General features: G+C 37.6%; 1 long non-coding RNA gene across 1 annotated transcript; it reads left to right on the top strand.

The window, feature by feature from the left end:
* Positions 1–885: 885 nt before the first annotated feature.
* LOC125100856 (uncharacterized) lies at positions 886–26,997 on the top strand. Its single transcript, XR_007127678.1, has 3 exons — positions 886–1,007; positions 1,888–1,984; positions 26,740–26,997. It is a non-coding gene; the product is annotated as an uncharacterized LOC125100856 (long non-coding RNA).
* Positions 26,998–27,607: the final 610 nt, after the last annotated feature.

Here is a 27,607-nt window from a genome sequence, read left to right as displayed (position 1 = left end):
CTGTGTGAACTTGCTTTGTAGAAAGATGTTTGGACAAAAGAGATGTATGTCACTTTCAGCCAGAAAATTCATCATCCTGAATGCGATCTGCCATTTCCCTCTCCTCTTTCTTACAACCAGGTATAATTTCCAGGATCTTGAGAATTTCTCCTTTCAGCCGTGAACTTTTCCCTTCTGTCCTACACTCCAGCCCTTGACCTGTCTGATTTCTGCTGCGTAAGGGGCTATTTCTGAGTTACTTGGCTGTCACCTCATTCTATGCTTCAACTTCACCTTTGAATTTTCCACGTAGGAGGGAAAAGATGTAAACCATCTTTTAAATGAAAATGAAAAGACGTGTCTGAGAGGTAGAAGGTTAACAGTGCCAAAAGATTAACTGAAGTTTTCCTGAAACTTGAACCCCATTTTCACTTCTTCCTATTCATTATTGGGATGGGGGTATTATCCTTGAGGCATCTCAAAATATGCTCCATCAGCTGTGTCACTCCTGACCTCTTGCTTCTGCGGGTGCCTGTTGGAAATACATATATATAAACGCCAATCCCAACTATTGGTTTTCCTGCAGGCTCACATTTCTCACTCTCTTTAAGCAACCATTGTGCCAAGCTCTGAGATATGAGTGAAGGAGATACCACCTCTCCCAGCTTACCCGGCTTCTTGTCCTAGCCACATCCAGAGCAGGGTGTCACTCTCTCCCTCTCCTTTCCTTCTCTCACTTCCTTCTGTGGCCCCAGCAGGGAGTTAAATTGTGCTAGCCCACATATATCCTTTCACCTTTCTGTACTCATTTGATATTTTTCTCCCATCCAAGTACTAACCAGGCCCGACCCTGCTTAGCTTCCGATATTTTTCTCCATTCAGTCTCATGCTGTTGGGTTCAGTTCTGCTTTCCTCAGCACTACTAACAATCCTAGGAGCTAGCTAAGCAGTCTCTCCAAGGCTGTTGTCCTCGAGTCTGGTGCTGGAGATTGAAGTCCCGGAAGGGAAGACAGGAAGGGAAGATGGAGGTATGGTGGGAAAGACAAAAGAATGAGTGGATATCCACAAACACAAACTGGGGGCCATGAAAGGGAACTGAAACCTGCATAAGTTCTTTTTGCCTCTGACCTAGGTGGAATGGGTATCCTGTGGAAGCTGGGGGGCTCTTTGTCATAGAGCTAAAGACACACACTTGTCTGACAGGAGTCAGAGAAGCCAAAGTAGGAATCTGGGACAGATGGAGCTGTTGCGCACCTGTGGTGCCCTACCCCAGTGATGGGAGTCAGAGGGCCAGCAACAATGTGTGCAAGCTGAAAATGGCTGCCCCTTTGCTTCAGACTTTGTGCGAGTGTCTCTCTTGTGGCCCACTCCAACATAGGATCAATTGGAGATCAATTAGAAGAGAGTCAACTTTAAAATTTTGCCTCTGATTATTTTGAGGCTTTGAGTCCGAGTAACTTGGAAAGTGGTAGAAGTTTTTGACAAAAAGAGGGAAGACAGAGGCGCTGGGCGGCTCAGTGGGTTAAGCCGCTACCTTCGGCTCAGGTCATGATCCCAGGTCCTGGGTTCGAGCCCCACATCGGGCTTTCTGCTCAGCAGGTAGCCTGCTTCCTCCTCTCTCTCTGCCTGCCTCTCTGCTTACTTGTGATTTCTCTCTGTCAAATAAATAAATAAAATCTTTAAAAAAAAAAAAAAGAGGGAAGACAAGAAAAAGACTGGTTTAGAGATTGGTAAAAGTTGTCTGGAATCAGGTATGCAGCATTTGAGTTCCCATTAGTCTAGGGTAGATCTGTGAAAATAAACATTGTAAAACATACTGAGCATTCACTTTATTCCAGGAAGTACCTAAAATATTATACATTTATAATACCTTCTATGAGACAAATGCTATTTCTTTTGGTTTTACAGATGAACACACCATCAGGCTTAAGAAACTTGCTCAAAGTCACATAGTAAATGACTGGCAGAGCAGGACTGGAAACCAGACAAATCAACTCAGGAACCGGTGAGTTTTACCAGTGTGCAACACTGCCTCGTGTCTGCTTTGTGTCATTAGAGCTGCCTCCTTGATTTGTTGTCGTGGAGATCAAACAGGCTTGATTTTAGTGAACCCTAGCAAGTCTTAGAGCAAAGAATACCACGGATAAAAAGTGGGGAATGAATGTTTCATATCATATATAAGGGTATTGCTGGAAATTTTATCCTCATTGCTCATTGGGGTTTGTTTATTTTCTAAGATGCTCACTAACAACTAGTATTTCACTGAAAAAAAAGTAAAAAAAAAAATGCTCGCAGATAACAGAAGAATATGAGATAAACTGTGCAGGAACAGAGTAGAAATATGTGCCTCAAACCCATCTGGAAGTTTCCTCTTAAGAAAATCTTTTTCAATAAATATCAGATTATTTTTTCTGTATTGTGTATATTATTGGCAGGAATTATAATAATTTCATAATTTAGACTTCTTGTTCTATATTAATTTCATACTTTGGTATAACAAACTCCCACAAATGTAGATTCTTTATAAAAACACGCACGTGCACATTGATTATTGTCAGCATTCTGAAGGTCAGAAGTGCAGACTGGCTCAGATGGTTCTTTGTTTAGAGTCTCACAAGACCAGGATCAAGAAGTTAGACAGGTTGAACTCTGATATGGAGGCTGTAAGGAAAAAAAGAAATCTGTTTCCAGTATCATTCAGACTGTTGGCAGAATTGAGTTTCTTGCAGTAACAGGGCTGTGGTCTTCAGTTCTTTGCTGGTTGTCTGGAGCGGGGTTGCTGTCAATTTCTAGAGGAACTAACTTGTCCTTACCCATGGTCCGTCCCCTCCCTCTGACTGGTGACCGCTCTTGTACTTCCCGTCTCACTGAATCCCTCTTGTGCCCCCAGAGAGAGAAATCTGTGCTTTTAAAGAACTGGTATGATTAGATTAGGCCCCACTGGGATAATCTGTCTGTAATATAATCATGGGAATAATGCCAAGGCCTGAAGGTCATCAGAGCCATCTTAAAATTCCACTTACTACCAGTTTTATAATGTACGACCAGATAGAAGGACTCAAGCTAAGTAGGTTGGGATAAATCAAGGTATGTACTTATTGTAACTTATTAAATGAAATATAGCAATGAAATAGATTGCACTTAATGTTACCATTAAGTGAAAATTTATCAACTCTCTCTAAGAAGCTTATCAGATTGTATGATTTACTTTTTGTAATTTGGTCAGGCACAAAAATGAATCATTCTTAATTCAGGAAGGTTGAAAAACTCTCCAAGTGAACTTTGTTTTAAGATTTCATGGAATCTCCATCTGTAAACCTTTGCTTCATATCTTGCTCTGGTGTGCTTCTCAGAGTGGCTTTCCCAATATTCCTGATGTGCTTTTTTCCTTAAATACCACCAACAGATCATATTGGTGGAAAGCCATGGTTGGAAACAGTTAAGATAGAATGCCACTATACATCCCTTTAAAATTCAGTTGTGGAGATGGTGGGAACTCAAAGGGCATTCTAAAAGAGCCAGGAAGTTAGGATCCAGAGGTGGAAATTATAGAAGCTGTTGCAAGAAAGAGGGAAGTCAACTGTCGGTGATAATGTAATGTCCCTTTCCTTCATATCGGTACGTTTCCTCATCTTTGCATGTGTGCGCATGTCAGTCCCAGCCGTTTTGAAAGTGAGACAAGCAATAATACCCGTCGTTGTATAGAGGAGAGAGTACAGAAAACATTTCACTGAAGGGTGGGATTCCATATCCACACCAGTTTAAGAAGTCTTCCACACACCCCATTTTTAAAATCTAGATTCTCATCCTTGTACCTGATTGGCTAATTGCCCTTCCATAGCTCTTACAAGGAATCTGTGACCACAAATGTGCTAATTATTTTAGGTAGCAAGGCATTCATTTTAAACACACAAAAGTACCTAATGATTCTTCTCAAGAGCTCTTAGGGCTTTCTCTCATTTGCTTCAACAAGGTGAGTTCACTGAACAAGTGCCTCAAATTTATACCGGACTCCACTCTACTAAAAATGACCTTGATTTTGTTCTATCTTACCTTTTTCTCATTCTCTCCTTTCTAGAGTCACCTTCCTTGAAGCTTCTCCCCACCAAATGATTATTGTTTTCCACTTCTTAAATGTATACTTTCATTCAGCTGATAGTAATTCATTTATCAAATTATGTTACTCATTGTCTTTTTAGATCATCAAGATTCCTTGTTATATTTAGTGGCACACGTGGTGCTTCTAATTAGGAAATATTGCCTTCTCTATAATTATGGAAAAGAAAATAAGAGTGGTAATTTACTACATAGGCAATGCTACAGATAAGTCTTTTGGGCTTAAAAACAATATTCTAAATTGTGTTCCTGAATCAAGCTTCCAATCCTGAAAGCTACACTAATCACACTAGATATGAGACTTTAAAAAAAAAGTTGACATTTATTGTGACTTCCTTAGAGCTTTCCACATCTGGTAAGCAAGATATTGGCATTCTTTGTTAACAGAAGCAGCTGAAAAGTTGGTAGAAATAAGGAAATAACCCATTGGAAATATGCAAGGGTCTGACATAGAGATGAAGAAAGAGTATCTCCTTCATACCTTTCTGGTGATGCATATCAAGAACTAGGAAGGAACTGACATTATGCTCTACTTGCTCACTGGTTCCCTGAGCACCAGTTGGCAGGTGACATGACTGGGTCACTCAGGTTGCATAATGGGTAAGAAGCCATGAATTTAGGGAACCCAGTCTTTTTTTTTTTTTTTAAATAATGGGAAACAAATCTGTCTGACTTTTGCCTCTGAGAGAGACATTATCTTTATTATATGGAATAGTAAACAAACCTCTCCTTTGCTCCTGATGGACATATATCTATTTTCTAAGCTTTTGCTATACAAACACATACGTAAAGTTAGTCCAGAGCAAATGCCATCAGTGCTCATGAAATGCACAGAAATGTGACAGACCCATAGAGAATTGTCTTCCACAGATATGTTGTTGAGATTAGAAGAGACAGGTATGAACAGCGGCCTAAGGCCATTGATGCAGAAGTGCTGATGCACAGTTTTAAGCCAGCCTTGGTGTCACCTTGGATTCTCACCTTTCCTTCCCTCTCTGCCTGCCCCCGTCAAATCTATCAGCTATCAGGAAGTCTAATGGACTCTACCTTCAGAATACCTCTAAGAATACTTGTCTTCATCTATTGCCTGTTCATGGTAATGTCATTTCTCCCCTGTGCTCCTATAATATGGAACAACCTCCTATACTTTTATTTCTTCTTTGTTCTTTCCTGCCTCTTTACAGTCTGTCTCCATGGAGCAGTCAGAGTGGTCATAGTGATTACCTACGATCTTAAATCGGATCATGCGTTTCCCTCTTTACAGCCTTTCAGTTATTTCTCATTATACTTAGAATGAACTCAGACCACTTGGCACACAGGTCCAACTTCATCAAGCTTTTCTCCTGGTCCTCCAAATGCTTTGACATGGATTTTACTTATCCTGGGCTGCTTTTCTGTGCATCTGTGCATGTCTGGCTCCTGATTGTGTAGATTTGAGATCAAACATGTTCTCTTCTCCCTGCCCTCTATTTTCTCCATCACCAAGATCGCTACCTGGAGTGATCTATGTGGATACCTATACAGAAACCCTGTTCATTAGGTTTATATGTCACTAGGTGCCGCTGTCTTATTTGCCTTTTTTTTTTTTTTTTCTTTCTCTGCCTCTCATCCAGCCTTATTGTAGCTTTTTGAGATCAGGTTCTTTAGCTTTTTTGATCAGTAATATTCTTAGCATTTAGAGCTCTGCCTAACATTGTCTACAGAATTTGTTGTAACAATGTAGGACCATAGGGCTCTTAATTTAGCCAAGGATACTGAGATTCTAGAACTTCTCTAGGTTCCTCTTCTGTGGTCACTTAAGATGGATGAAGCCTTTGTGCTGTGTAGTGTTGTTCCTAGCAGTGTTAGTGAGGTAGAAGCAATGTGTAAATTCTCTGAGTGGCATAAGGATTCTGCCCAGGCTCTGGGCAGTCAGCCAAGGAGACTTACCATAGCAACCTGGAAGGATGGTACCCATCAGGAATTGGAGAAAAATCACAGTTGTTAGAAAACCTAGTGAACCTCCCCTTGCAACAATGGTAACCCCATCCCTCCTCACCCAATACACATAGACTTTACTTAATAGACTTTTTAAAAAGAGCAGTTTCAAAGCAATACTGAGCAGAAGATATGGAGATTTTTCCACATACCTCCTGTCCCCACACATGCAATGCCTCTCGCTGACACATCATTATCTCCTAGAGTCCATAGTTTACATTAGGATTCATTCTTGGAGTTGTACATCTATGGTTTTGGACAAATGTGTAATGACCTGTATCCATCATTATAGCATCATACAGAATATTTTCCTGCCCTGAAATTCCTCTGTGCTCCTTTTATTTCCCTCTGCACTAACACGTGACTACCACCAATCTATGTACTACAGATCTATGTATCTAGTTTTGACTTTTCTACAATGTCCTATAATTGAAGTCATATAGTGTGTAGCCTTTCCAGACAGGCTTCCTTTATTTAGTAATATGCATTTAAGATTCCTCCATGTCTTTTCATGGCTTGAGAGCTTATTTCTTTTTAGCACTGAATAATACTCGTTTTTTCTGGATATACCACAGTTTATTTATCCATTTGCCTACAGAAAGATATCTTGGTGGCTTCCAAGTTTTGGCAATTGTGAACAAAGCTGCCCTAAATATCTGGGTGAAGATTTTTGTATGAACATAAGTTCTTGACCCATTTGAGTAAATGCCAAGGAGTTAGGAGTAATTTTGGTTTTGTATGAAACCACAAAACTGTCTTCCGAAGTGGCTGTACCATTTTGTATTCCCACCAGCAATGGATAAGAGTTCCTGTGGCTCCACATCCTCACCAACATTTGGTGTTGTGAGTGTTGTGGATTTTGACCATTGTAAACCTTAATGTTCTTTACTTTTCTCTTTTTTTCTGGTACACAGGACAGAATTTGGAGAATCTGTACTGCAGATAACTATTCTATTACTACTTTGAAACTATAGTTTGGTGGCCTGGAAATAACTGACTAAATTTTTGCCCACATACAGATTTGTGTAGATTATAGGTAATGGTGATGTGGTATTGGCATCCTGTCTCCTCTGGTTTTATGCAATGTAGAAGGGGAAACCCAGTAGTAGGATAATTGAAAACTTAGGGTTCAATGTCAATTTTTAATAATACATTGATAAGTTTTACCTTTTTATAGTACTATTAACAAACTAACCTTCATAATTATCTTGTAGTTTCAGTAACAATCCTGGTAAAGAATGATTTAGTTATTTTCAACAGGCAGGTGTTCAGCAAACTCTTTATCAGAGCACTATCTGATAAAGGACATTATAACATGACAAAGTGATGTTGGTATTATAAAAAAATGTCTTGACTTTGATTTAGGTATCATTTGTTTCAAACCTGAGAAAACTTGGAATTAGAGATGGAGACAGGAAAACTACCTTCACTGAAATGTGGAAGTTATTCCAGATCCACTGGGGAAAAGAGGGCCTCCTGGAGGATATTTCAAATCAGTAAATAACTTCACAATGAAGTGATAGCCCAGGGTTATAAAAATTCTCCTCATAAGTGTGATAGAGGTGATTTGGATGATTTTTGTACTATGTAACTGTGAGTTTCTGATCGTGTTCTCATAATATTTATTTTATTGTGACTTAAAAGAACACTTATCTACTCTTTCATCTCTCAGTAACCTAGATTTCAGTCTTCATTAGGAAATTGCCACCACAGTTAGACCGTGGATTAGTTTTTAGGGCTGCCAAATCAAATTATCACAGACTGAGTGACTTAAAACAACAGAAAATTATTCTCTCGGTTCTGAAGAGCAAAAGGCTGAAATAAGGAGTTGATTTTTTCTGGATGCTGTAAGGGAAAATCTGTCCCAGCAATGCTTGGTGGTCCTTGGCTTGTGGTTTCATAGCTCCAGTCTCTGTCATTCCATGGGTTTCTCCCTCTGTGTATCTCTGTGTCTCTAGTTCTGTCTCATCTAAGGCTACTCATCCTTGGATTTAGGGTCCACCAAGATAATCCTAGATGACCTCATCTCTAGATCCTTACCTTAATTACATTTGCAAAAACTCTTACCCAAATAAGATTATATTCTGAGTTTCTGGGTGGACATGGATTTGAAGGGCCACCATTCAGTCCATTGCAGATGACAAACTATTTCAGAATGTCTGGAATAATACAATGCTGCAGGAAAATTCCCTATCTCTATATGAAATTTAAATTTAAAAGAACACACTTTTCAATAATGTAAAGATTATAAAATAAAGATAAAAAATCTGTGCAAGATCTCTAGAGAGAAAAATTTAGCTTGAAATGGATCAAGTAAGTTGTAAGGAAAAGACTTCAAGAAAAAGAGCCTAGGAAAAAGTTGTAATAACTTTGGGTTAGGTAAAAGTTTTCTAAAATGTAAGAAACATAAACTGTAATGTAATTGATAAACTAAAACCTTTTATTCTTCAAAAGTCATTGTTTATTGCCAGGATTGCAGAGGTATTACTATGAAGGGGTAACATGAAAGGATTCATTGTGGTGATGAAACTTTCTATATCTTGATTGTGTTGGAGGTTACATAGATCCATACATGTGGTAACATCACAGAGAGCTATACACGTACATACACATGTATAGACGTAAACAAGTTTGTATAAATGCCGGTAAAATCTAAATAAAGTCTCTAGTTACTAATATTGTACCAATATACCCTGATGAAGAAATGGGTAAAAGATTTGAATGCTTTACCGAAGAAGATATATGAATGGAAAATAAGCGCATGGAAAGGTGTCCAAAATTATTAGTTTTTAGGGAAATGCAAATTAAAACCACAGTGGTATATAACAACTAGAATGGCTAAAATTATGATGAAAAAATAAGTGTTGGGGAGAATGTGGAACATCTAGAATTCACATAAATTATGGTTGGACATGCAGAATGGTAAAATAGTTTTTTGCATTCTTAGAAAATTAGACAGCATATAAACTAGCAATTTTACTTCTAGATATGTTTCTAAGATAAATTGCAATATATATTCATACAAAGATTTGGATTTGAATGTTAATAGCAGCTTTATTAACTAGAAGCAAGCCAAATGTCCTTCAATAGGTGAATGGTTAAACGGATTATAGTACATTTATTTGATGGCATTCTATGTAATAATAGTAATAACAAATACTAACTCATACCACTATGCAAAGTGAAAGAAGCCAGATGTGAGAGACATAGTCCACATAGTGCCAGAGTTAATTTTTATGCAGTTGTCTAAAAGGTAAACTGTAGGGATAAAAAGCAGGACAGAGATTGCCCAGGGCAGGAAGCAGATAGAGGAGACTGATTGTGGAGGGCTTGAGGAAATGTTTTAAGGTAATTAAAACGTTCTGTATCATTGTATGACTATCGTGTGGTTACATAAGTATGTACATTTGTCAAAACTCAGCAACTTATGCAATATAATTACTGGATTTTATTTCTGTAAATCATAATTCAGTAAAGCTTCTTTAAAAATAGAAAAGGCAGTGGGGCGCCTGGGTGGCTCAGTGGGTTAAAGCCTCTGCCTTCAACTCAGGTCATGATCCCAGGGTCCTGGAATCGAGCCCCACATCGGGCTCTCTGGGCAGCGGGGAGCCTGCTTCCCCTTCTCTCTCTCTGCCTGCCTCTCTGCCTACTTGTGATCTCTGTCTGTCAAATAAATAAATAAAAAAAAAAAAATAGAAAAGGCAGAAAAAGATCACTGAATTGGATCAATGAAAACTTAGTGATTATTCAGTATGAAATCAGAAGAAATCAGAAGGCGATTGTAAGAAAATAATCCATGGAAAAAGACAATTAATAATAATCCATGAGATTTTTAGACTTTTCAAATTAGTTTTATATTGTACTTTCCTGTCCAAGTGGAGCTGATGCCTCTAACTTTACCCTCGTCACAATGACCTCTGGTTTCTAATGGTCTCTCCGTTGGCTCATATGTAAGCTCCAGCCTTCTCTATTCTGAAAAACATCTTCCACTCCGTCGATGTCACACTCCAGTGATTCCTTGATGTTTCTCCTTATAGCCAAACTACTTGAAAATAAAGTTCTCTTTTCTTATTTTTGCTTTTCATTTTTTTCACTCCTCAGCCTGCTGGAATTAGGGGTCACATTCCCCCATCACTCCAGTGACATCATTCCCTAAGTCTTTGCCAGTTCAACAGTTAACATCAGTTTTTTGCTTACTTCACTTCTCCACTGACACATTATTGTGGTTTTGTTTTTGCATGGAGTCAATGAACATTCCATAGTTTTATCTCATCATTACCAAAAAAATAAAGACCCAAGGAAAAAACCACTCTATGGCAAAAAGATACTCGGTCATACCTAAATTTATAATTTACTTTCCATAATTACAAAGGCTCTTATATTCTCTAGTATTCCAGGGAAAAGATACTGTGTTTCTGGAATTTAATGTTGTCTTGGATATTCAATCCTATTGATACTGAATATATTATTAAATCTGGAATTTTTTATTGAATTTGTAATGATTTTATTTTGCTGTCTACTTCTTGAATCAATACTTGAGCTCAGATGCAATTACCAATAAAACCACTTTTTAACTTTCTCCCCTACTCCTAAACAAAATGGGCTTTTACAACTTATATTTAGAAACTTACTGTTCCTGTTTCATTCTAAAATTCCTGTTACCTTCTAATATTTTTGAAGTTTCATTTTTTCTTTGTTGCTATTCCGCTCATCTGACTTACTTTGCCCACTGACCCACTACTGTGGGCCTCCTTAACACCCATATCTCTTCAGACTCCTTTTTCCCTGATGAAGCTCTTCCCCATGATTATTTCTCTGTTTCTTCACATAATTGTTGGTGTTTCCTGTCAATGGAATAAGCCCTTCTTCTCTTCACACCGTGGCGCCATCCCCAAGCAGTCTTTTCTCTTGTCGTTGGCTTTTAATGACTTATTTAATGTCAGTGATTCCAAGGTCTGGATCTTGTTTTTGGAATTTTAAATCCACATATGTCTGTGCCTACGGAATGGCCCCTAACACCCATTTTAAGATGTCAGCAAGGTGTTCAAAGAATACCACCTACCAATGGAAGCAGATGACCTAGAGCTTGATCTAAATACATGAATGAATTAAACATACTATTGAGTGAAAGAAGGGTGCTATAGAAAAAATTCTGTACTTCCATAGTTGATATAAAATTTGAAAATGCACTACCAGGCCTTATAGCTTGAAGATGAATAACTGTGGGGTAAAACTAACAACAAAAACAAAATAAAAAAATGATTAACACAAAGGTCAGACCAGTGATGACACTCAGTAGGGCTTCCGGTATACGGCAATATCCTCTTCCTTGACTTATATACTTATATATTATGAATTCCCAAGTGATCACATCTTTTTCTATTGTGTGTAAGCACTTTGTTGCCTTTTATTTTTGTATGTATGTATTATTGATACAATATAAAATGTTAAGCTAAAGCAGAGAAATGAGGTGAAAGGCAGTTCTATGCAAGCAAAGGCAGGAGGTTGTAACAACTCAGGGAACACAAGCTGTTTTGACTGAAGTACTACAGGTAATGGGGTGTTGGGTCAGGTTACGACTTTATCAGCACAGAATGGAGCATCATTAATTATTTTTGCTAAGGTAAAAGAAATGATCAGACTTCTACATTAAGGAATATCCTAGCAATAATTGAGATGATTGATTAGAGAGGAAAAGGTGGTAAGAAGCTAGAATAGGAGACATTTACAATATTGCCAGAAATAATGAGGATCCACTTCAGGGTGGGGGGATTTCAGGACTGGGAATAGAAAAATGAAGGCAAGGTGTAATAAAAGCGTAAAAAGAAGTACATTGATTAAATGTGCTGAACAAATAATGTTTTTCCAAATACAATGAAACATTTAATTATGAATGCCAATTTAGTAAAAATAGAAGTGACAAAATATTTATATATCCTTTGATTTAAGAAATAAGCTAACATTCATAATTATTAATCTGCTATGCAAGAAGACATAATTTATTGGTAATCTCGGAAACCTTTTGTTTTATTTTGGTGGGATAAAAAAGATTGATGTGGTTGCCAAGGGTTGTGAGGAGGGATGAGTAGGTGGAGCACAGGAGATTTTTAGGGCAGTGAAACTGTTCTCTGATACCGTAATGGTGCATATATGTCATACATTTATCAAAATCCATAGAATGTACAACAGAAAGTATGAACTCTAGTGTAAACTATGTATTTCAGTTAATAATACTGTGTCAACATTGGCTTATCAGTTGCAACAAATGTACCACATTCTTGCAAAATGGTAATAGGGGAAACCAAGGGAGGGCCAGAGTTAGGGTGCAATATGGGAACTCTGTACTTTCTGTTCAGTTTTTATGTAAATCTAAAACTGCCGTAAGAAAATAAAGTCTTTGAATTAAAAAAACATTTAACTTTTTGTATCCATCAGGATAGGCTAGGTGATGCTGACATAAAACTCAGCCTTAAATATTTTAGTGGTTTGAAACACAGATACTTTTCATTGGTGTCAGACCATGTGCAGCATAGTCATCTGGGCTCTACTCTGCTTGTGTCCACATAGTACCCCAGACTAAGGAGCAGCCACCATCAAGAGCTTTGTAAGACAGGTCAATAGAGTGAGGAATCCCACAGTAGCTCCAGAGCTTCTACCCACAAATAGCACCTGCCACTCTGCTCACACATCATTGGATGAAACCAGCCCTTTGGCCACACCTGACTCCAAGAGATGTGCTGCTTTACTATTTTCCCAGAAGGAAAACTTAGAATACTTGATGAACTGGGTAGTGATTACTTCAGGCCACCCTCTGTTCTCCAGTTCTTTGTTTTACTCTCTTTCCCACATGCAGAATTACACTTGTTCCCACCCCAAGGAAGACAGTTCAAAATCCCTATCTGGTCATAGTGTCATTCTCGAAGTACAGGATCTTTGGGTTGATATGCAGTTGTCATCATATTAGGTGAGAATGTGGCTCCTTTTTATCCAGTGATCCGTGGACTAAAAAGGAAAATTACATTAAACCATGGGAGAATGAGTATGGGATTACTGTAAAAACATTCAGATTCAGAGAGGGGGAGGGTATGACACCTATAGTGGTTAGTCACTGACCCACACAGAACTTCTGAAATTCTCTGGACAGATGTGGTAAGCATTCCCTATGCTGGTGACTGATATTAGGTGCTGTCTGAATGGACCTTGGTCTTGTTCTGTCTGGGAAAGGGTCCTCTATTGTTCATTGTCCATGACTCAGAAGATCCTTCCTTCCTGTCTCCTGATTTCTCTTTGAGTCATATTATTTCTTCTAGTTTTACTGAAATATAATCAATATATAACATTGCATAAGTTTAAAGTGTCCAGTGTGATAATTTTATATACTTAACATGTTGCACAATAATTACCACAATAGAATTAGGTCACACCTCCATCATCTCATATAATTATATATTATATATACGTATCTTGTGGTGAGAATGTTTAAGATCAGATTGCCTGGGTGGCACAGTTGGTTGGGTGGCTGACTCTTGGTTTTGGCTCAAGTCATGATCTCAAGGTCATGATCAAGCCCTGCATAGGGCTCAGTGCTCAATATGGAATCCACTTGGAACTCTCTCTCCCTCTCCCTCTACCCTTCCCTCCAACTCTCTCTCCCTCAAATAAAATCTTTTGAAAAAAGAGTGTTTAAGGTCTATTTTCTTAGCAACTTTCAAGTATAGAATACACTGTTGTCATAGTGACCATACTGTATATTCGATGCCCAGAACTAATTCATCTTGTAATAGAAAGTTTGTACCCTGCCAACAACTAACTCCCCATTTCCCCTACCCCCAGTCCCTGGCAACCACCATTCTCTGTTTCTGTGGGTTTGGCTTTTTTTTAGATTTTACATGTAAAAGATAGCATACAGTATTCACTTTCTCTGACTTATTTCACTTAGCATAATGCCCTTAAGGTCCATCCATGTTGTCACCAATGACAAAACTTCCTTCTTACTCGTGGCTGAATAATATTCCATTATACATATTCTTTATTTACATATATCGATCTGTTCATCCATACATGGACACTTAAGTTGTAGCCATATCTTAGCTATTTTGAATAATGTTTCAGTGAATATAGGAGGGCAGATATCTCTTTTAGGATTCTGCTTTCATTTCCTTTGGATATATACCCAGGAGTGAGATTGTTGAAACTTAGGATTATTCTGTTTTTAATTTTTTTAGGTTATCTCTGTGCCTAACATGGGGGTTGGACTCATGGCCCCGAGATCAAGAGTTACATGCTCTGTGACTGAGCCAGCCAGGTGTTCCTCTATTTTTAATTTTTTGAGACACCTCCATACTATTTTACATAGTGACTACACCAATTTACATTCTCACCAAAAATGTACAAGAGTTCTTTTCTTCACATTCTCCACCAATACTTACTATCTCATGTCTTTTTGACAAGATCCATTCTAACAAGTGTGAGGTAATATCTCATTGTGGTTTGATTTTTCATTTCCCTGATTATTAGTAATATTAAACATCTTTTCATGTACCTCTTGGCCATTTGCACGTTTTCTTTAGAAAAATGTCTACTCAGAACCTTTGCCCATTTTAAACTTTTCTTTCTATTGGTTTGCATGAATTTTTTATATATTTTGAGTATTAACCCCTTTTTAGATATATTGACTTGCAAATAGGTTCTTCCGTTTCATAGGTTGCCTTTTCATTTTGTTAATTGTTTCTTCACTGTCAGAAGTTTTTAGTTTGATGTAATCTCACTTACATATTTTTGCTTTTGTGGTTGTTTGTACTTTTGGTGTCATACCCAAAAAGAATGTCAAGGGGCTTTTCCCCGTCATTTCTTCTAGGAATTTTAATGTTCATATGTTTACATTTTTAATTCATTTCCAGTTAATATTTGTGAATCTGTAAGATAGGGGCCAAATTTCATTCTTCCATATGTAATGATCCAGTTTCCAAACACCAGTTATTGAAGAGACTATCCTTTTTGCACTGAGTACTCCACTGTCAAATATTAGCTGACAGTGTATGTGTGGGTATCCCTCTCAGTTAGCAATTCTGTTCCATTTTCATGCTAGTACAGTACCATTTCGATTACTATAGCTTTGTGATACAGTATGAAGTCAGGAAATGCGATATTTCTGGGTTTGTTCTTTCTCAGGATTCCTTTGGCTATTCCTTTGCCTATTCTCTTGTGGTTCTATACAAATTTTAGGATTTTTTTTTTCTCCTTAAAAAATGCTGCTGGATTTACACACTTCACAACACTCACCATAGCACATACCCTCCCCAATATCCATAACCCCACCCCCTCTCCCAACCCCCTCCCCCCATCAACCCTCAGTTTGTTTAGTGAGATTAAGAGTCACTTATGGTTTGTCTCCCTCCCAATCCCATCTTGTTTCATTTACTCTTCTCCTACCCCCTCAACCCCCCATGTTGCATCTCCTCTCCCTCATATCAGGGAGATCATATGATAGTTGTCTTTCTCTGATTGACTTATTTCGCTAAGCATGATACCCTCTAGTTCCATCCACGTCGTCGCAAATGGCAAGATTTCATTTCTTTTGATGGCTGCATAGTATTCCATTGTGTATATATACCACATCTTCTTTATCCATTCGTCTGTTGATGGACATCTAGGTTCTTTCCATAGTTTGGCTATTGTAGACATTGCTGCTATAAACATTCGGGTGCACGTGGGGCAGGCACTTTAAAAGGCACATGCTCTTCAACTCTTATTTATAGGTGACATATACATAGGTATGTATAGGATATGGTAGGCGGGGCCATATCCGTAAAATACAATCAAATCAAAAAGACTTACCTGAAAGTGCACAGGGATTCATCTTTTTTTTTTTTTTCAAAGATTTTATTTATTTATTTGACAGAGAGAGATCACAAGTAGACAGAGAGGCAGGCAGAGAGAGAAAGAGAGAGAGAGAGAGAGAAGCAGGCTCCCTGCTGAGCAGAGAGCCCGATGTGGGACTCGATCCACATTCCATTGTGTATATATACCACATCTTCTTTATCCATTCGTCTGTTGATGGACATCTAGGTTCTTTCCATAGTTTGGCTATTGTAGACATTGCTGCTATAAACATTCGGGTGCATGTGCCCCTTCGGATCACTACGTTTGTATCTTTAGGGTAAATCCCCAGCAGTGCAATTGCAGGGTCATAGGGTAGTTCTATTTTCAACATTTTGAGGAACCTCCATGCTGTTTTCCAGAGTGGTTGCACCAGCTTGCATTCCCACCAACAGTGTAGGAGGGTTCCCCTTTCTCCGCATCCTCGCCAGCATCTGTCATTTCCTGACTTGTTAATTTTAGCCATTCTGACTGGTGTGAGGTGATATCTCATGGTGGTTTTGATTTGTATTTCCCTGATGCCGAGTGATATGGAGCACTTTTTCATGTGTCTGTTGGCCATCTGGATGTCTTCTTTGCAGAAATGTCTGTTGTGAAATGTGTAAACCTGGCGATTCGCAGACCTGTACCCCTGGGGATAAAAATATATGTTTATAAAGCTGTAAAAAAAAAAGAAAGAAAGAAAGAAAGAAAGGATGAATCCCCAAGTTTTGTAGCAACATGGACGGGACTGGAAGAGATTATGCTGAGTGAAATAAGTCAAGCAGAGAGAGTCAATTATCATATGGTTTCACTTATTTGTGGAGCATAACAAATAGCATGGAGGACAAGGGGAGATGGAGAGGAGAAGGGAGTTGAGGGAAATTGGAAGGGGAGGTGAACCATGAGAGACTATGGACTCTGAAAAACGATCTGAGAATTTTGAAGGGGTGGGGGGTGGGAGGTTGGGGGCACCAGGTGGTGGGTATTGTAGAGGGCATGGATTGCATGGAGCACTGCGTGTGGTGCAAAAATAATGAATACTGTTATGCTGAAAAAATAAAAAAATTTAAAAAAAAAGGATAAAAAAATGCTGCTGGATTTTGTTAAGTAGTACATTGAATCTACAGAGAGATGGCTTTGGAAAGAATGGACATGTTAGCAATATTAATTCTTCCAATTCATAAACATGGGATATCTGTCCATTTATTATGTCTTCCTCAATTTCTTTAATCAATGTCTTAGTTTTCAGTGACCAAATCTTTAACATCCTTGGTTAAATTTATTCTTAAATATGTTATTGTTTTTGATGCTATTATAAATGGAATTATTTTCTTTTCAAATATTTCATTATTAGTGTATAGAAATGCAACTGATTTCTGTATTTTTTTAATCTTGTAATTTGCTACATTAGCTTATTAGGTTTTGGTCCAGTCTTTAGGATTTCCTATATATGAGTTTATGTCATGTACAAACAGACATTTTTGCTTCTTTCTTTCTGATTTGGATTCTTCTCCCCCCACCCCCTCAACTGCTTAGCTAGGCCTTCCAGTATTTTGTTGAACAGAGGCAGTATGAGTGGACATGCTTTTCTTGATCCTGATCTTAGAGAAAAATCTTATAACCTTTCATCTTTGAGTATGTTATTAGCTATGGGCTTGTCATATACGTTCTTTTATTATGTTGAAGTATGTTCCTTTTACTGAATATACAACTCATTGAGAGGTTTTTTTTCATCATGAAAGTATTTTGTCAAATGGTTTTTCTGCATTTTTTAGATATGATCATATGATCTTATCTTTATACCCACCTAAATTTCCTTATCATAGGGTCACTTGGTCACATCTTAGTGTCTCTTCCAAACATGCTTTCTCATTTTTTGCAATATGAATAGGCTGAATTTTTCCCAAAATTTTAAGTTCTGTTTCCTTTTTTATTAATAATTCTGTCTTTTTTTTTTATTTGTTTAAAGATTTTATTTATTTATTTGACAGGCGGGAAGAGATCACAAGTAGGCAGAGCAGCAGGCAGAGAGAGGGGGAAGCAGGCTTCCTGCTCAGCAGGGAGCCCGATGCAGGGCTCAATCCCAGGACCTCAAGATCATGACCTGAGTCGAAGGCAGAGGCTTAATCCACTGAGCCAGCCAGGCTCACCAATAATTCTGTCTTTAAATTTTTTTTTCTCTGCTCACATTTTATGATAAGCATTCAAGAGAAACCGGGCAGCTTTTTCTATACTTTGCTCAGAAATTTCCTCAGCCAAATACTCAGTTGTATTACTTATAAGATCTACCTTCCACAAAACATAAGGACACAAACAAAATCCAGCTAAGCTCATTGCCGCTTTATAACAAGAATTGCCTTTCCTTTGGTTTCCAAAATTATGTTCCTTATTTTCATTTGAGACCCCATTAGAATGGCCTTAACCATCCATCTTCCTACCAACATTCTGATCATGACTACTAAGAGAATCTACTTATTCCTTAACAAGACTGAGGTTTTTTTCTACAACTCTCCTCTTGTTCTGAATCCTTAGCAGAATTGCTTTTAATGGTTTGTCCATAGCAATGGAGGATTTTTCTAACATGTAACCTATATATCTGATAAGGGGCTAATATCCAGAATATATGACTAATTCCTACAACTTTCTAACAAAACCCAAATAACTCAATTAAAAAATTGGGAGATGACATGAATAGATATTTCTTCAAAGAAGATTTCTTGGCCAAGAAATGTTAAAAACAGATGTGCACCATCAATGCAACAATGAATAGGATGGCCACTACCAAAAAAAAGTAGAAAATAACAATTGTTTAATTGTTAATAATTTGAAGCACAGCCTTTTAAATTTTTTCTGATCCCATTTTAACCTATTTCTCCGCTACAAACAAACATAAGAACGAAATCATAAAACTAGTATATTATTATTTACAGGTAATGGGTATATATGCATGGCTCTGGGGCAAAAATGATAAGATTCACAAACATATATTCAGACTTAGACACCTACCAGTAGGCTGGTTCATGGAAGGATGAGTAATAGATTTTGCCTATGTTTGCAAAAATTGCTCACATAAAGAACATGTCTCTTTCTAGCTTAATATCAGCTGTTCTTTAAAACTGCAAAGCCAACACAATGTTGACTTCAATTTAGTAGTTATGCAATATGCTTATCAAAATTAATATTGTCTTTACAACTTATAGTGGTAATACAAAAAATAAGAAAATTTCCCGTAAAATGGACCATCCTCCTGGCTATTTAAAAAGCACTCTCTTGGAACAGACATTCCTGATATTTATGAATCATTTGTGACATAAATTGCATATATCTACCAGCTTTGTGAACTGAATTTAGTAACAATAGTGAAATAAATAACTGAAGTAAAGATTTGTAAGCTAAAGAGATCATCTTTAGAGTGCAAGGCTTGTTGCTGCAGATGCTATTAAAATAAAAATCTTTCTGTAAGAATAACTGCAGGAACAAATTTGAGTCAATACTTTAACATATGCCGGCTAATTAAATTATATTTTGGAGTTTGCTTTAGATGTGTCTGACTTCTGTCATTCTAATGTACAATGGATTTTATTTTATTTTATTTTTATTTATTTATTTATTTATTTATTTTTTAATTTTTTATAAACATATAATATATTTTTATCCCCAGGGGTACAGGTCTGTGAATCGCCAGGTTTACACACTTCACAGCACTCACCATAGCACATACCCTCCCCAATGTCCATAACCCCACCCCCCTCTCCCAACCCCCTCCCCCCATCAACTCTCAGTTTGTTTTGTGAGATTAAGAGTCACTTATGGTTTGTCTCCCTCCCAATCCCATCTTGTTTCGTTTACTCTTCTCCTACCCCCTTAACCCTCCATGTTGCATCTCCTCTCCCTCATATCAGGGAGATCATATGATAGTTGTCTTTCTCCGATTGACTTATTTCGCTAAGCATGATACCCTCTAGTTCCATCCACGTCGTCGCAAATGGCAAGATTTCATTTCTTTTGATGGCTGCATAGTATTCCATTGTGTATATATACCACATCTTCTTTATCCATTCGTCTGTTGATGGACATCTAGGTTCTTTCCATAGTTTGGCTATTGTAGACATTGCTGCTATAAACATTCGGGTGCACGTGTACAATGGATTTTAATAGATGCACTAAAAATACTATCCTAGATCAGATTCATTTTCAGGGCACCTGGGTGGCTCAGTCCATTAAGCATCTAACTCTTGATTTCAGCTCAGGTCATGATCTCGGGGTCATGAGCTCCAACCCTGCATCTGGTCCCATACTTGGTGTGGAGCCTACTTAAGATTCTCTGTCTCCCTCTGCTACTCCCTGCTCACCTCCCCCCCACCAATTAAACAAATAAATAAACTTTCAAATCCATTTTCCATTTACACTCTGGTTTTTCCTTTGGTAGAAATATTAAGATCTCAATTTAGCAAAATAAGTTTTGTTTATTTGTATCAAAATTTAGGAATATAACTTTGAAACTCTTTTCTTTTATTCAAAATAATATTTGTCTATAAAACATATTTATTTTAACATTTCTAGAGACTGTCTTTTAAGCCCATACCTCCATAAGGCACAGATGGTTTAAAAAGTAAGTGAGTTTGCAAATAAAGTAGCATTTCTCTTTGATCTTCCACTGCATTGGGAGTTAAGCATGAGGGCTGTTTTCTTATTTACCACTTCCATTTTTCTGTACAGTTTCTAAGCTTTTAATTTAATCCTCTGTGTTCAGATTTGCTGGATGAAATGTCTTATTACAAAATATAAAGAGAATACGAATAGTCTTGGCACTTTTAATCTAGAAAAGGTAGAAAATTCTTATAACCAATTACTTGTACCATTTTTAATTGACTTATTATTTTTCTCTGCCATTAGTTTGATACTAAGAGCACCTAAACTGCACACAATGTAAGCCATTCAATCCACCTGAAATATATGGGTATATACAGGAGATGTAATTTTCACATTGTTACCTCCTGGCGTCTTGAAATCCACTGAATGATTTTTTAAGACTCAAAAATTACTTTCAAAAGAGAAGCAAAGTGTGGTCACTTGGAGCTGGTGTTCCTAGTACAGTTCCTCTATAGTCTGCTTTGGTCCAAGTTGTTGGAGACAGTGAGAGGAAACACACAGATGACTTTCCAGTTCCCCCAAATGCCATTAGATTTTTCACTGTTTTAGACATATGATGGCAGTTACCTTTATAACAATGATTTAATCTGACGAGGACAATAATAGTGTGCAAGTGGCAAAATACCAGGAGCACACTATTGCTACATAGTCATTATAGACTCGGGGTAGACAAATATATAGGAATGAAATGTAACTGTTCGCATGATTTTTAATACATGTTTGGTTAGGGATTTTGACCAAAATAATTTCTACCTTTCCTCTGACTTGAGACCTACACACCTAGATGTTTTTGGTTCCCCGTGGACTGTGGACATGGGATGAAGTCAGGTTTCAGTGCATTCTAGCCCCACCTTATGGCTGAGCACGTTTATCTTTGGATGAATCACAAAATAGCTTTTAAAATTCTAGATGAGTGTACAAAGCCTGATCCTATATTATAGCTATGTCCCACCACACATACAAACCTTTTTTTAGTGGAAAGTGGATTCATCTTGAAGTCAATCAGACCTTAAATTGAATACCAGGTGCAATATTTACTACCCATATAATCTTGAGCACTGTGCTTTAATTTTACTGAGTCTCGTTTTCGCCAGTAATAAACCAAATGGGAGGAAACACAGCTTACAAGGCAGTGTAATTATTTTATGATGTAGAGTATGCGAGAGTGTCCAGTACAATATCTTTATGCAATAAACGCTTAATGGCCATTTCTGTTTCTCCTTTGCTTTCTTGCATCTAAATCATGATTGAGAGGCAGCAGTGGTTACTAAGAGAGAAGACCATGAGTTAGTTATTTCAATTTTGTTAGATAACAGAAATTTAAAGAGAAGGCAGAATGCAGAGAAAAAAGGACTAGAAGAGTCATAGATTGGTGATTTTGTTCTACCTCTGCTATTACTTAAAAATTTAGCTATGGTATACTCTGAAAATCCATATCTGCATAATGACAGTGCTCGCATTGATATTCCTAAGTTATCATCCAGCCGGAGGATCTTTCATCTCTCGTGTAGTTCCTTGCAAATAAAAGCATAATTTAACTTGACCCGAGGTTTTCACTTCTAGTTAACTAATGAATCATCCAGTTATTAATTGGCTTAATAATAGACCATTTATTAGAAGTCAAAAAGATACTTGTAAAATAATGGGTTAGTGACCGGAATTTCTTGTTTTGTAATTGCTTGTTAATTCTACTTGTTCATTGCACAGAAGATTTGATGTCAGGTATGTTTGCTTATTGACATCTTCTCCTAAGGAATTTCCCTTTATCGCATACTATCTCACTTCATTGTGTTTTGGTAATGTTCCTACACTTACTCACCTTGGCTACAGTACCTTTTGGACTTTGTGGTTCTAAAGGAAGAAGGATAAAAATTTCTGTAATACAACTCCTTGTTTCCTCCCATTAACATTGATTAAAAATTCCTAGGGTTAATGGTTATTAGGAGCAGAGTGGCAAACATTAAAAAAGCATAAGGATGAAAAACATTTTAAATGAAGCCCTAAATTATAAATCCATAGCCTGGGAGATTTAATATTAAACATCAGTGAATTTTCCCTTTAGCTTTTTCTGACCGACTCTAATAGGGACCATTCTTTCGTTTTATCACTTACTTCCTCATGTTGGGGAGATGTCATCACGTTCTATACTGCCCAGTGTGAAATTCTGGATAAATAGAGAACTTCACATGGACTTTGGTTTAGTAGGTTTGCTGAGACATAAAAGAGAAGAACCTTCTCTTTGAATGCTTCATTTATGAACATCATGCACTTCTATAATTGAGTAGCTATGCACTTGCCCCCTCAAGTCTCTCATATTGATAGCCCTTCATAAAGTGAACTTGTTATGATTGAAACTAAATAGTTCACATAATATGCAGATGTTAGCACTTACCCAGAATTATTAACTGCTCCTATGAAGACTAAAATTATATACTCAGTAAATACAGAAACATTAATTTATAATACCTTTGGTACCTTTGTACCTCTGTAACTAATATTTTCATTCAATGCCCTGTGTGAAATAATAATATGTAAAGTAAGTACAATTTATTTGCTTCCAGAGAAGCATTCTAAGGACCTTTTGAAGCCAGGAGTCCCATCTGCACTTCATAGATATGCAGTAATTTATTCCCGGGTTGTGTTCATGAAAATAAATGCAAATATCTTCTTCACTGTGCATTTTTAACCTTGAAACAAAAAGGAAATAAAACTGGTTCATCATGAGCCATAGGATTTGCTACTTTGAGCAATGTACATTCTGTTACATAATGAGATTGACTTTTAAATACTATGATAACACTTTGAAAAACAGAAATAAAGCAGAAAAGGTTGGACTTAGAGAGCTGCTGCAGAACACGAAGGACTCCTGAGGGAATAAGGAAGTGTAACTTGGCACACCTTCCTCTCCAACCAGCTCTGTTTCTGAAGCCAAGGATAATTGGGATCAATGATACCAAGTTCAGAACAGCCCAAAGCACTCCAAATAAAACAAACAGTAGTCAGAGAGAAGATTCCAAAGGGATAAATGCTGTGTTAGGGTGAAGTCTTGAAGATTCTGAATCTTTTCCAGCCAGGGTATTTGGCTTTGTTTTTGAATTCTGTGCTTTTCCCATCTGCCAGGACTCTCAATATTGTACCTTAGCACTGCTGGGGTTGAAAATTCACTTCAATGAGCCTAATATGTAATGAAATAAAAATTATACCAAAACCCATGAGTTATATATCAATTTGCCTTGAGTTAAGTTATCAAGTAACTCAAAGCTACTGTTAGTGGTTAAAAGAATAAGACATGCCATAGGATGTTATAAACCCTGTGGTGATATGGGCAGTGTAATTCTGTTACTTGCAAGATAAAGAAATAAAAGAAGAACTTACTCATTTTGCACAGCCAGTTTTGTGGTGCCCCCAACCAACTCAGTTACCTAGCCAGTGTTAAAGGTCACAGGATATAAAGGTCTCAAATTCTGCAGTAGGTCATCTGAAATCCCACCTAGAGCATTTAGAAGGACAAAATTAATAGAAGAGAGAAAAATAGACCAAGAAAAACAACAATGAGAAAGTAGCTTTCCTATCTCACACCAAAAACGTAAAAACAAAAAACACCCTCAGTGTTCTCCAGGGTGACTACCAAGGGGCTTTATCCTGGCAGCACCTGTCAAAACCGCTGACTCTACCCTGGTAGGACTGGTTAGTCCGAATTATGCCTTTCCTGTCTGCCGCCACCTGGTGGTCTATAAATCAATCAATCAATCATTTCTTGAGTTCAAGCTTTCCCCTCCTCTGCTGAATTACATAAACCGTCATCAAGTGCTTGCATTTTAAGACCTTAGTGTAAATAACGTAAACAGTTTTGATCCGATAAGAGTAATTGGAGCAAGAAAAAAGGAGAGATGCTTCCCCTGGAAGAAAGGGGCGGGTTGGTTGCAAAAACTAAAGACTGTTGGTTTTAAGTGACAGCCTACGTGTTGTGCATTTCGGGGACTCTTGCCAGACCATAGTTTTCTTTAGATAAGTGCTTGTACTGTGAACGTGCAGCTGAATGTGGCCTGCTGGAAAGATGAATATCAGCTTTAAGATAAGAGTTTAGTAACTTTACTTTGTTTTAATTCCAGTTAGTAAATATACAGTGTTACATTAGTTTTAGGTGTACAATATAGTGATTTAACAGTTCCGTCCATCACCCTGTGTTCACAAGTGCACTCCTTCATCCCCATCGCCCATTTCAGCCATCCCCCCACCCATCTCTCTTCTGGTGACCATCAGATTGCAACAACATGGATGGAGCTAGAGAGTATCATGCTAAGTGAAGTCAGTCTGAGAAAGGCAAATACCGTATGATTTCACTCATGTGGAATTTAAGGAACAAACGAGCAAGGGGGAAAAGTGAGAGAGGGAGTCAAAGCAAGGAACAGATTCTTAATTATAGAAACTTGTATAGCAATTTGGCATTACTAGGACATACAACATGTGATCGGTGTACTTGTTCCTTGAATAAATATAGATGAGATAAGGTGCTGGAGATCTTTCCTTGTAAGATGTTTGCAGGACAGCCTCTGTAGGGGTTGTATACAGTTGGAGGTCATGAGTGCTGTTTTCAGGTGAGTATTTCAACCGTAGCTAAAAAGTGTATGAAAGCCTATTTGTTTTTATCAAAAAATAATTTAAATTTAACCAAAACTTTACAGAATAAATTATTAGAAAAGGCTGCTGATGTAGAGTAAAAATGAAATTTTAAGACAGAATCACTTGCTTCATGTTGTCTGAAAGTTAAATATGGGTATCTTGGGCTTAACTGAAGTTGATTTAAAAATCTTTTCTTATCTAGCATCAATATATGTCTGTGAGACTGAATTCTCTAGAATAGATGATTTTATTTTATTTTATTTTTTATTTTATTATTTTTTTAAAGATTTTATTTATTTATTTGACAGAGAGAGATCACAAGTAGACGGAGAGGCAGTCAGAGAGAGAGAGAGAGGGAAGCAGGCTTCTCGCTGAGCAGAGAGCCTGATGTGGGACTCGATCCCAGGACCCTGAGATCATGACCTGAGCCGAAGGCAGCGGCTTAACCCACTGAGCCACCCAGGCGCCCCGAATAGATGCTTTTAAAACAAAATAAAAATGGGGCTTATAAAAATTATTACAGAAACATCTTGTTGTCAATCTAACTTAGAATATTTATGTAAAAAGCAAGAAACAAATTCATTTGTCACATCAAATATTAATATATATAGTGTTCATTCAAATGATATATATATATAGGTGTTTAATATGAACATTAGTACTTCAGTCATAACTTCTGGTTAATACTGATTGTAGGATGACAAAAAGTTTTGTGTAATAGCAATTCTTCTTTTAATTTCCCAGATGCCTATTTTAAATAAACAAAGCTTATGGTATTTAAATTATTTTCTTTTTCCCTATGGTATGTTTGTTCTATTTTTATTGAAATTTGTCTATGGACACTAATGTTAAAAATTGGGGAGCTTATTATTTGTATATTTTTAGATTTTGATCTTCATATTTATTGCATTTTATAAAATTATTGGTTCACAATGAAAATTAGAAAAAAACAAGCATAAAATGTTCTTATAAAAACACAGTTCTTGGGGCGCCTGTGTGGCTAAGTCAAGCATCTCACTCTTGATCTCAGCTCAGGTCTCGATCTCAGGGTCATGAGTTTGAGCTCCACATTGAGCTCCACACTGGTTGGGAAGCCTACTTTAAAAACAAAAACAAGCAAACAAAAAACCACCCACACTGTTCTAGCTGAATGTGCCAGATTGAACTGATATGTGGCAATTGGCTGGATAACAAAGACAGCCATCAGGTAGCACCACTAATAACTAATGCTGTTACTCATTTATGCCACCTCAATCATACGTTCCAGCAAACCAGAACATTCCAGGCTTCAGTTCATCTTCTGCTGTATTGCTTTAACCAATGCATAACTTAAGGGGATTAATTCTCTTGTTTCACTGACATTTTGTTATGTTGAAAAATATTTGAAATTTATGAGCCATTGGTCTAGTGGGATTTGGAAAGCTTTATATAATAGAGAGATTAGGTACTTGTGATAATGAGATTTTCCTGTAGGAAATCAAATTATTCAGAGACAGTCTAACCCTTATGGTTATTCGATCTTCCTTTCAGTGCATAAGAACCAACAGATTTGTCTGTGCAAAGGCAAAGAATGGCTGCATGGGTCCAGTGAATTTATTGTCACCTGGCGCATCTGTCTACTACCAGCCCAGTGTTCTAGCCAATGGCACTGTTCCTCTAAGGCTGGCGTTGCCTCAAGATGACTCTTTTCAGCATGTATTACCTGGAAGGGGTAAACAGTTGAGGGCCAACGCATCAGAGGAACTGAAGTACTACTCAGAAGAGGAGAGAGTCTGGAGGCAGTACCACAGAGAAAACGGATTTTATTTATTTGAAAGCGTGAGCGAGAGGGAGTGAAGGAGGAGGAGGGGCAGATGGAGAGGGAGAAGCAGGCTCCCTGCTCAGCAGGGGACTCATGGGAACTCGATCCCTGGGCTCCAGGATCCTAACCTGAGCTGAAGGCAGATGCTTAACTGACTGAGCCACCCAGGCACCCCAAGAAGGGTATTTTTAAAGGAGTATAGTACAAGAAAGTTTGGAGCCTGGGTGGCTCTTTGCGGAGGATGAACTCACGTCTTTTGTGAATTATCAAAGAAGCAGGAGATTCTGCACATAGTCCGAGCGGATAAAAACACGAACTTGTCATGTTCACCTATTTTCACTTCCTCCAACCCCGCTAAGATTGTTACCTAATCTTGCTAAGCCTACATTGTCTCAACTGGAAAACAGGGAAATTCTATACCTCCAAAGGTTGTGAGGCTAAAATGATAGAATTCCTATGAATCGTATTCTGTGTGTTCCATTAATGTGCCATGGCCAGGACTACTACACTTGACCATAGGTTTGCTCACGGTAGATGAGATGCTTATTCATTCAGGAATCTCCTGCGCACGATTTGGGAGTGCTTCTGGTTACAAGT

Source organism: Lutra lutra, chromosome 5, assembly GCF_902655055.1.
Source record: "Lutra lutra chromosome 5, mLutLut1.2, whole genome shotgun sequence".
NCBI lineage: Eukaryota > Metazoa > Chordata > Mammalia > Carnivora > Mustelidae > Lutra > Lutra lutra.
Note: the sequence above shows the minus strand (reverse complement) of the source record. Positions and strands in the feature narration are given on the sequence as shown.